We start from the raw sequence: 10,997 nt of genomic DNA, 5'->3' as shown, positions 1-10,997 counted from the left end.
AAAGTTGCAGTCTATAAAATCAATACCCAAAAGTCCATGGCTTTCCTATACACAAATAATGAGAGAGAAGAGAGTAACTTGAAGAAAACTATCCCGTTCACAATTGTGCCCCAGAAAATCAAGTACCTAGGAATCAGCTTATCTAGGAAGTAAAAGACGTGTATAAAAAAAATTACAAAATGCTACTTAAGGAAATAAAAGAGGACATGAGGAAATGGAAAGAGATCCCCTGCTCATTGATAGGGAGAATTAACATAGTCAAAATGGCAATACACCCCAGAGCATTGTACAAATTTAATGTGATTCCTATTATGATACCCATGACATTCTTCAAAGAAATGGAGCAAACACTCCTGAAATTCATATGGAAAAATAAGCCCCCACAAATAGCTAAAGCAATTCTTAGGAAAAAGAAAATGGGAGGAATCAACCTCCCCAACCTCAAACTCTACTACAAATCAGTAATAACTAAAACATCATGATACTGGAACAAAGGCAGAGCTGCAGACCAATGGAACAGGATTGAATATACTGACATCTCCCCCCAAACATATGATCATCTACTCTTTGATAAGGGAGCAAGAAATGTGAAGAGGAGCAAGGAACGTCTCTTTAACAAATTGTTCTGGCAAAACATGTAAAAAAATGGGCTCAGATCTCTACCTTACACCATGTACAAAAGTAAGATCAAAATGGATTAAAGACCTCAACGTCAGACCAGAATCCATAAGGTACATTGAAGACATGGTTGGCATAAATTTTTAAATATGTAAATAAACAAATTGTTCTGGTTTTAGAAAACAAAGTCTAGGATATAAAATCTCATATAGTCTTAATAAATATTTTAATACAGTTACCTAAATACATATATAACTTTATTAAAAATATATACATATTTTTAAAAAACACATACATATATAACTATATTTACAATATTTACACATCTAATTCTATATTTAAAATAGCCCCTTTTTGAAAAAATGATTTTTTAAATGACAGACATTTATGTATGTCAGTCAGCTCATATAATTTTTGGATTCCAGAAGGACTTTTCACTCTGAAAGATTCCAGACTTTTTCATCTCCCCCAAAGTTTTCACGCAATCCTATTTCTATAGCAATATGCACATGCCTTATTCTTCATTCTGCCCTCTAAACTTTGGCTACAGTGAATGTTCCAACCCCAACCATGTCAAATCACAGATGCCCCACAGCTAAGATTTCACCAAAGCCCTGGAAATTCTGTAGTGATCTTCAGCAGACCCCTGGAAGGAGAAATAGCTGGTCAAAAGTTAAAGCACTTGTTTATTTGTTTGTGGGCCATGCCTAACAACATTCAGAGGTTGCTTCTGACTCTGCACTCGGGAATAATTCCTGGCAATGCTCGGGGAATCGTATGGGATGCTGAGGGGTGGCATTGGGGAAAATGGTAGGAAAAAGTGCCCAAGTGTCACTGAATCACTTGAACATAGGCCTCTCTGGAGACTGGTTGGGGTTTCAGAGCAGTTTTGGCAGACCCCACCTACCCAAGAATATCTCCTAGCCTATGGAAAGTTTCTAGACTGAATTTCCTACTACCTTGAGTGTCTAAACACTGTCAGTTGTTGAATATTATGTCTGCAGCTTCCAGTCAGTCCATTTAGGGTTAAATGTTTTGTCTCAAGAATTATCCACCACTGACTCAATTTAGAATAACAGACAAATAAATTAAGTAGTTGCACAATCTACCTGACAGAGGTAAAACTAGAACTCAGGCCAACGGTGTTTGTTCATCAGAGTTTAGTGTTTAATAATCTGAGCAATTGAAGGTTTGGGTCTTCTTGGCTCCTTACCAGCATTGATACTTCACATAAATTGCTTTACCTCCAAACACTTCGGCTTCCTGGGAATGAGGGAAGAACAACCCTGCTATTGATGAGAATTGAAGGGGACAAAGGCAAGTAAATCACTTTACAGGACTCTTGGCACATTATAAAGACCCCAAGACCAGAGGTTGTGCTTGTTCTTTCTTCTCTACTCACTTTCTTGGCTTTTTCCTCAAAGAACTGCCCATGGTTTGGAATTAAACTCAGAAACTCTGTGTCCCTAGGTTTATATTGTTATAGGATATTATTATCCTTTATTATGCTAATAAAAAAGAAAGTTTGAGAAGTAACCAAGTTAAACTGGAAGCCACTTTGGCTTGGGTTCCCAGCAGGTTTTAGGGCAATAATTTTCAAATGACTTATTATGTGTGAAACTCAGCAGGGTGCTTATTTAAAATGCAAATGCCTGAGCATCCTGGCTTTGACTGGGGAGGCTGCCATCTCCTGGAACCTGCAAACTTTCACAAAAATCCTTAGAGGTCTTAAGAAATGCAGTGAAAGGCTTTAACTCCTACCCATTGCTGCTCCTGCTCCTGTTTGCTTGTTTGTCTGCAAGGAACATCATCTTTTTTTCCATTTGTTTTCCCTCCAAATTCTCATCTCTCCTCTCTCTCTCTCTCTCTCTCTCTCTCTCTCTCTCTCTAGCATTTCAAATAGAATGCCTGAGGTTATTTCCCACTATTAGGCTAGCTCTATTATTATCTCTTTAGAGAAAATGTCACTGAACCTGAGGGGAAAATACAGAGTAATTACTCAAAGGGGGATATATATATATATATATATACACACATATATATATGCATATGTATATATAGTCCCTGCAGCCAATTAGAAAGATGATCATTAAATTAATGTAATATTTTGCTCACACATAGCTATAGGACTCTGGCCCTCTCACAAAAAGTAAAATATTCCATGCTTATTTGCAGGAATGATCACTGTTGCACCCACATTTTGTGCTCAGACAATAATGTTTAATGTCTTCCTTATTAAAAATCACAGCTTGATATAGTATTATACTTCTAATAATCCAATAGAAATCTTATTGATGTACACTAAAATAAAATAATTAATTGTGCTGGTTGAAGGGGAAAAAGTAAGAGGTTTTTTATTTTTCTCATAATTTAAGTTCAGAGCTATTGGAAGATGCTACTACAGCATCTGTTTGGCTGCTTTCTCATCCCTTCAATGCAATCTTCAGTTTATATACCCTTGTGACAGGGGGCTAATTTCAACAGAAGAAATGTATACGAAAAAAGTATGAAAGCAAGGGTTAAAGTTGCAAGCACTTGTCTTCAATCAGCATGTGGCAATTTTAACATCTTTGCTGAAACACAAAAATGCATAGCTTGAATTTGAGATACACATTTTTAAGGTAGGAGTCATTCAAGATGTGAAAACATGCAAAAGAAGAGATAGGCCTTTAGCTGGCTGCAGAGTTCAGTCTGGTATTCATTGCAGATTCAGCAAAGGTCGAATGCAGATGGCACCCATCGGGCTTTCTCCGCCTCAGCAGGAAGAGATGCCTATCCTGGTGCAGACTCAGGATGCTCTGAAGATTCACCAAGGAATGAATGAATCCAATTATATCCTCCATTCACAATGATCAAGTGGCAGTTCTTCAAGTTACTTTCCACTCAATCTCCAGCTGATCACATGAAAGTAATTGCTGGGAAAGTAGATGAGAGTAACAAGTACCAAGCAACCAAGCTGGGTCACTTACTTGGGAACTTTACCTATGAGGATTCAAAGAAAGTAAATGTTTTGCAATTACTTTGGAAAGAAACAGAAACAGTCAATTCAAAACACAGACCCTCTAATCCTTTTTTATTTCTTTCAATTTATAAGCTCCCCAGGGGCCACTCCTGAAAATGCTCAGCTTCATGTTCCAGGCCTAAAGGTGCAGGGTGCTCTGTGCTGGTTTGATGGGCTGAAGACCACCTAGGCCAAACCAGATAAAACTCAGAGGTCTATGAAGTGCTGGGATCAAACTCAGGTCCTCGAGCAGTGTGCAAGGCAAGTATTGTACTTATCTGAGCTACCTGCCTGTTTCCTCACATAGTCTTTGTTTAAGCTTGGATTGTAAATTGGAACTATCAATGGTTGTTTATTCTTATACATCAGGGGTTTGAGTAGCTCTGGGATAGGACCCATTTGGACTGCCTTGAGGCATGCCAGGGGAAGCTGCAGAGGACCCTGGGAGGATCTGTGGATCCGATTTACTTGGCAATTTTCTCCCCCATACCTGTCTGCAGGCATAGACACGGACAAAAATTAGAAAGAAAATGAAGCAGTGGTTTTAAACACATCCTTGTCTCAATGAGTGTGCATTTTAGGAAAAGTACAATATTAAGCCTAGGAATTCTTCTTAATTGACTCAATTCTTCATCTCATCTTGCTAGGGTATACTTAGTCTTGTCAAAATATTCAGCATGAAGCCAGTCAAAATGAAAGGGTCAGAGATAGAATGCGCTCTCATGTGTGGGGCTTAAAGATACACAGTGAGACAGCAGCAAAGATCCAAAGAGAACTGATCCATACAATTGAGTTGGGGAAGGGGGTGTGATGGGGTATGAGGGAGAGCACTAGGTTATTACAGGGAGGGAGATGGGTACACTGGTGGTGGGTGCGGTCTTGGAATTATGTCCCTGAGAAATCAGAAACAGCCACAAGCTGAGAGGATCCTCACTTCTCACCCTTCCCACAGCTTGTGAAGATGAGCTGGAGAGATTGATGGAAATAGGGAGTTCTTTGCACCTGTCTGGATTTCTCGTCTGGCCCTTTTTCATTCTCATCAAAAGTAGGTGCACTAAAACCACCTTTGCCAAGAAACCTCATTGTGGTGCTAGTCATAAGACTTATTAATTTATGAATGACTTTAGAAAGATCAATACTAGTGTCCTAGTAGTTTCTCTCTGCCTAAGTGTCCTGACACCCAGAAATAGCTTCATATATTTTTATGTTCACATGTTAAAAAGTCTCTTCAGAAATGCATTATTTTTTTCCTGATTTTATGTTATGCTACAAAATCTGTTGGTTTATATAGAACATTTGTAACTGTTTTCACCATTGTCTATAACAGATAAAACATATCTTTCTCTCATTTACAATCCTTTTCTCTTACTTTTCTTTCATCAACTTATTTTTTTACTGATCACAGTTTATATTACTATTGGAGGCATTGTTTTTTTTATAGTTGTGGAGCTATTTCCCCAACCCTCCCCAGTGCTTCAAGATCTCTTCACATTATCCCATTAGGATAATTAGGGATAATGGTAATGTCTCCCTCTTACCTCTCCCAGCCTTCTCACTCCCTAGTTCTACTAGGGAATTTTTGTACATTGGTGATACAATCCTTTTTCCCTTTACTATAATTTCAGGGAGAAAATACTATCAATTTATATTCAGTTTTCCATTTTTACTTTTGTCATCATATTGTTAATTATGAAAAATGCTTTATTATTTTTAAGGTTTCTTTGAAATTTAATTTTATCTTTTTATTAAGCTATGATGTACATAAATTGTGTTAATTTCAGGAATGCAGCCTAAGATTTAACCTTTGCATGTATTGTGAAGCAATCACAATTTATCTAGTTAAGGTTCATTTTGACCTATGTGTCTACATTCTTCTCTCAAGTCTCAGGGTTACAAATTTTCCCATACCCTTGAAAATAGTCATGCCAGCAGTTTCTTTCTTTTAAAAAATATTCCTCCCTTATGACTCACCAGTTTTGCTGTTTGATTTCAACTTCCTCTCTGAGAGCAAAGGCATCCCACAGATCTCTGGTGATTCTTAGTTTCTGGGCCATGTTAAGAGTGAACTAAAGGAAGATTGGGGGCTGGAGAGATAGGACAGTGGACAGGGCACTTGCCTTGCATCTGGTTGACCCAAGTTTGATCCCTGACACCTTGTGTGGTTCCTTTGAGCCCCATCAGGAATGACCCCTGAACAAGGAACAAAGAGCACTGATAGAGAGATCCACAAACAAAAACTGTAAGGAAAGGCAGACTAAAGTTGATCATATCAGGGCTGAAAACTGCAAATTTTGCTGTAGGTTGATTTGGCATCTAGTTATCAAGAAAATGCCAATGCCAATGTTTCATTCTTTCATGTTGGGTGAGTCGGTTTCTATGGGGAAGACAGTTCAGCTTCTAGTCAAGGAAAGAAACCTTCAGCTGAGGAGAGAGGGGTTGACTCCCCCTTGAAAGGGATGCTGCATCTACTTCCTCTCTGTCTCTGAGCTTGGTGCAAGGCTCCCGTATGAAATATCTGCCCTTAATGGTGTTGGTGACCTTGGCCAATCCCTATCCTATGCTCACATTCAATCTTCGGTCAGGGTGGCAAAGAAATCATTTCCTGGTTTTGAAACCAGCCTCAAAGGAGTGAAGCTATGGGCCAGGCAGCAAAATTTCTCAGCCACAAACTAGTCAAGAACCACTGAGAACCACCCAACATCATGGTTTGCAGGTGTAAAGAACTGGTTTGCAAATCTATTTTCTTGGAAAGAATGACCCAAGCTGAAATCCAGTTTGTGTTGGAAGATGTATTAAAATTGGACCTGACTCTCTTATTAGAAACCCTCTTCATTTACCAGATCTGTGAGCAGATGTCATGTAATTCACGTCTGTATTACATGTGCAGGAATAAAGGGACTATCAGGGAATCCCACCATAAACAACAACCTTTACATTAGATTTTCCACCAAAAAAAAAAGGAATCAAGAGTTATTTCACTTATCACACCCACTGCTTTCATTCTAAATCCTTACATCACCCCAATTCAGCAGGGACATAATCTGAGCACAGATCCGCACTGAAGTACTGTGAAATTCTTCTGGCATTTGAGTACAGTGCAGTGACCTTGTATTTGGACAGGCTGCTTCATTAGTAGAAATGAACCCGGCATCTTTTGTTTTATTCATCAACATCTTCTTTTTGTTTGTGTGTTTGTGATCGAGCCACACCTGGAAGGGACACTCCTTACAGTGTTCAGGGGACCATACAGTGCTCAGAGAACCTTGCAGTGCTTAGGGAACCCAGCAGTGCTCAGGGGACTGTGCAGTGCTCAGGGGATCATGCTGTACCTGGGAAATTATGCGGTGCTTGGGGGCCATGCAGTACATAGGATGATAAAGCCCATATCTCAGGCAGAGAGGCTGACAAACGTGGCTTTTCCTCTGTCAAGTTCATTTATGAAGTTTTCCTAAACTAAAAGAGAACTAGCCTGTTGGCTAGGGCTGTTGCCAAGGCGGAGAGCCTGGAGCAGTTGATGGTCTTTGATATTCTCAGCATTGCCTTTATTCCAGGATGGAGCCTCCTCCAGGGCTTCCTGCTTTGTGCTAGGATTTTGCATCTTAATTTCCTGCTCCTCGCCAGGGTCCTGTGTCTCAGAGCTGCGTGGGTCCTGTGTCTCAAATCCACATGGGCTCTGTGGCTCAGAGTCTTCGTCATGCCTTTGGGCTGGTTTCAGTTCCAGATAGTGTTTTCTCCCAAGCTACATTACCAGGCTCCAGGCACCCCATCACTCTGGCTATGACAAACGCTACCAATCCTGCTGGACCTACACTTCGAGTCATTTCTGTCTATCTCCACTTACCTCTGTCTCCACATTTGATAGTCCACTCGTAAAATTCCAGTACTCTATGATCGGAGTCAGCATTCTCCAACTTTCTCTCCCATTTTGTCAGTATCATACCTCACTTCAGAGCCTGGTGTTTTATTTATTTATTTTTCATTATTGATTGATAGGTAAACTTTTGGGTCACAGCCAGCAGTGTCAAGGCTTCCTCTTAGTGCTGTGCTTCGCGGTGTAAGCTTACTTACAAAGCTTACTCTGGTCACTCCCAGCATCAAACTGGGCTCAGGAGGGGCGATGGCAGGTCTCTTTGTTTACTCACGGTTCCCAGGTTCTTTAATATTTTCAAGAATGAAAAGATTGAGTAATCAATCAGAGTTGGAAACTAGAAAAGTTTATTGGAAAGTAGAAGAGAAAGGAAAAAGGAACACCGCGGTGGGGAGGAATTTGGTATAAATTTATAAATTTAGTATTATTGTCACTGTCACTGTCCTCCCATTGTTTATCATTTGCTCAAGCGGGCCCAGTAACATCTCCATTGTGACACTTGTTACTCTGTTTGGCATATCAAATACGTCACGGTAGCTTGCCAGGCTTTGCCGTGTAGGCGAGATACTCTCTGTAGCTTGCCAGGCTCTCCAAGAGGGGCGGAGGAATCGAACCCTGGTCAGCCAGGCCGGCCGTTTGCAAGGCAAACACCCTACCGCTGTGCCAAACTAAACTAAAACTAAGTTAAAAGGGCATTTTGCGGGGGGGGGGGGGGGGGGGGGGGCATTTAAAGGCTCCTTGCATTCCTTATCAATTGGCAAGTGTTTACAAAAGATACAGGAAAATCACAGGGTTGTCCAGCTGGTCTAAATCTCTCCAGGCATTGCCTACTGTCTTGGTTTCTCTGTCAGCCTGGGCTTCAGGGGAGAGTTTTATGGACATGGAAAATTTCAGGATGCTGAGAGAGGATGTTGGGGGTGAAAGGTATGTTAGATCCAAGGGAGAGAGATGAGACAGCTGGCAAGGGGAAACTCTGACTTCCTCCTTGAAAAGCAAGCGCCTTCACCCCACTGTCTCTCCAGTTCTCAGAATCTGGGATTTTAAACAAGAAACACAAAAATAAAATATTCAAAACTCAGCGTTTGAATCTCTAAGTATAAAATTTCAAACCCACTAAATTCAAGGTAATTCATGAAGTTGAATACTGATGTTCAAGATCTAGTGTCCTTTGACATCAAGAAGCCAAACCTAAAGGAAAGTCAGATATTAAGTTTGTACCATAGAGAACAGAAAGGGAAAGACTATAAGAAATTATAGCAGAATGTCAAAGAGGTTTGATTGAGTTCACCTTGAAGGAAAACAACAGGGAAATCTTGGCAAAGGACTTCAGTTCCTCTTCCTGTCAGACTGATATTTTGGAAAAGAGATTACAGAACTTCCTATCGTTTGAGGGATTTGAGGGTAGAGTCTGGAGTGATAGCACAGCCGGTAGGGCGTTTGCCTTGCAAGCAGCCCACATAGCCGACCTGAGTTCGATTCCTCCGCCCTTCTCAGAGAGCCTGGCAAGCTACCGAGAGTATCTCGCCTGCATGGCTGATGTATTCGATATGCCAAACACAGTAACAATTGTCACAATGGAGACGTTACTGGGCCCGCTCCAGCAAATCGATGAACAACGGGAAGACAGTGACAGTGACAGTGAGAGTAGAGTTAGAATTTTAACTATGTAACAAGTAGAAGAGCACAAGAGTTTACCAGTTGGAAGATAATCCCCCTCCTCCCGCCTCCACTCCTCCACTGTCCACAGCACAAGGAGTTTACTCAAAGGGTTGAGAGCAAGCTCTGCAAGCCAGAGGCCTGAGTTAGGTCTCTGGCATTGCACCATCCCCAAACACTGCAGGGGATCTCACTGGGACCAGCTCCTGAGCACTGCAGGTGTGGCCTCAGAATGAACAGAAAAAGAGACCCAACAGTCCTAGTGTTCATACTGGTACATTTGGCTAGACCACAGACCTCGGAGCATGCCTAGCTCCCCTTTGAGAATTCAGGAAAGAAACAGTCTTGTGAATTTGTTTCTCAGTGCAGTGACAAGGGAAGAATAAAATAAAATGAGCCACAGCAGGAGATGTCCCAGTGAGTTCCTCCTGGGTCCGTTTGGAGAGAGTTGAAAGGATGCAGTCCCGGTGGACTACAGAAGTAGTTTCAAAGTGGAGAATGCTCAGGAACTTGAATCATGTGAAACCTTCAACAATTGTAGATATAGGCAATAGGAGACATTTTCCAAAAGGGAGAGAGGTACTTTCAGAATATCTGATGCCAGCAGAGGAACAAAGAATGCCTGATGACCACATAAACACACACACATATGCACATGGATGTGCACAAATACATGCACACACATTCACGTCCACGTGCATGAACATATCAACACATATATTGACACCCCACAATTTTCTCTATACTCACTCTCATGGAAAGTTCAATTTCATTTAAGAAAAAAAGAGAGAAGGGAAGAACTTTAAAATTGCCAATATTTGAAGTTTTAATAACTGAGTGGTAATAATTTGAGTTACTTGGAAAAATGTGATCAAGTTCTCTGGTTTTTTTGAAAGAAACATGCATTTATGAAAAAATTTACATGTTGGAGTCTGACCAGAGTCATAAGGAAGTTCTAAACACTCTGCCTTGCCAGTAAGGCCATGTCATAGCTACAAACAGCTAGGAACTCTGGCTGGGGTCAGCATGTCCCAATGCAGCCACTCCCTGCTATAGAATAACTGTGCTATGCTTGGATGAAAGCTAAACAAATACCTTACTGGGCTGTTGTGTAGGCTTGCATAGATTTTGATGTGGAATATATGGGAAGTGGGATGTAAAGATTTACAAGGTGGTCTGATTTGCTTCATAAGGAACTTTGTGCATCATTAGGCTACAAGATAATATGTACTTTAAGGTGTTTTGACCTTATGTATTTTGATCTTATGTACTCTGAGGTATGCTAGATATTTTGATCTTTAACCCAATAAAAGGAGGCTGCAAAAGCCAATAGGTGCCAAATGGCCTGAGTGAGCTATAACCCTTTGTGCTTCAACATTCAATGTGCCTTGCTTATCTCTGCGCCCCTGACCCATCACTCGACCAAGAACTAACAATTACACTTACTTCTTAAAGATATTTTAATTGGATATCATCTCTCATGTGTGTACGGTATGTATGCATGAGTGTGTTTGTGTGCATGCAAAAATACACAATTTGATAAAGCCCAGTTGTCAGCTAGAAGCCCTATCCTTGAGATTTGAAGTCGATTAGCTCAAGCCCTGGTGACACCCCATATCCTTTCCAATCTTTACAGAAAATACGCAGCCATAAATCGAAACTCTGCTTTTTAAACTCAAAACTTCTATTAGGTTCTCAAATATTTTAAGTAGAGAATTCACTTTGGATGGAACTCACAAAAAGAGAAAAGAGAAAACAAGGGTCCTTCTGGCTAAACAGACAGAAGGGGCCAGGAATCTGTTCAGGGCATCTGTCTGAAGTATTTCAATGAGATGGAAGTGCACATGCATATAA

This window comes from Sorex fumeus, unplaced genomic scaffold (genome assembly GCF_029834395.1).
Source record: "Sorex fumeus unplaced genomic scaffold, SorFum_2.1 ptg000018l, whole genome shotgun sequence".
NCBI classification, from domain to species: Eukaryota; Metazoa; Chordata; class Mammalia; order Eulipotyphla; family Soricidae; genus Sorex; species Sorex fumeus.
The sequence above is the reverse complement of the archived record's forward strand: the minus strand, read 5'-3'. Positions refer to the sequence as shown.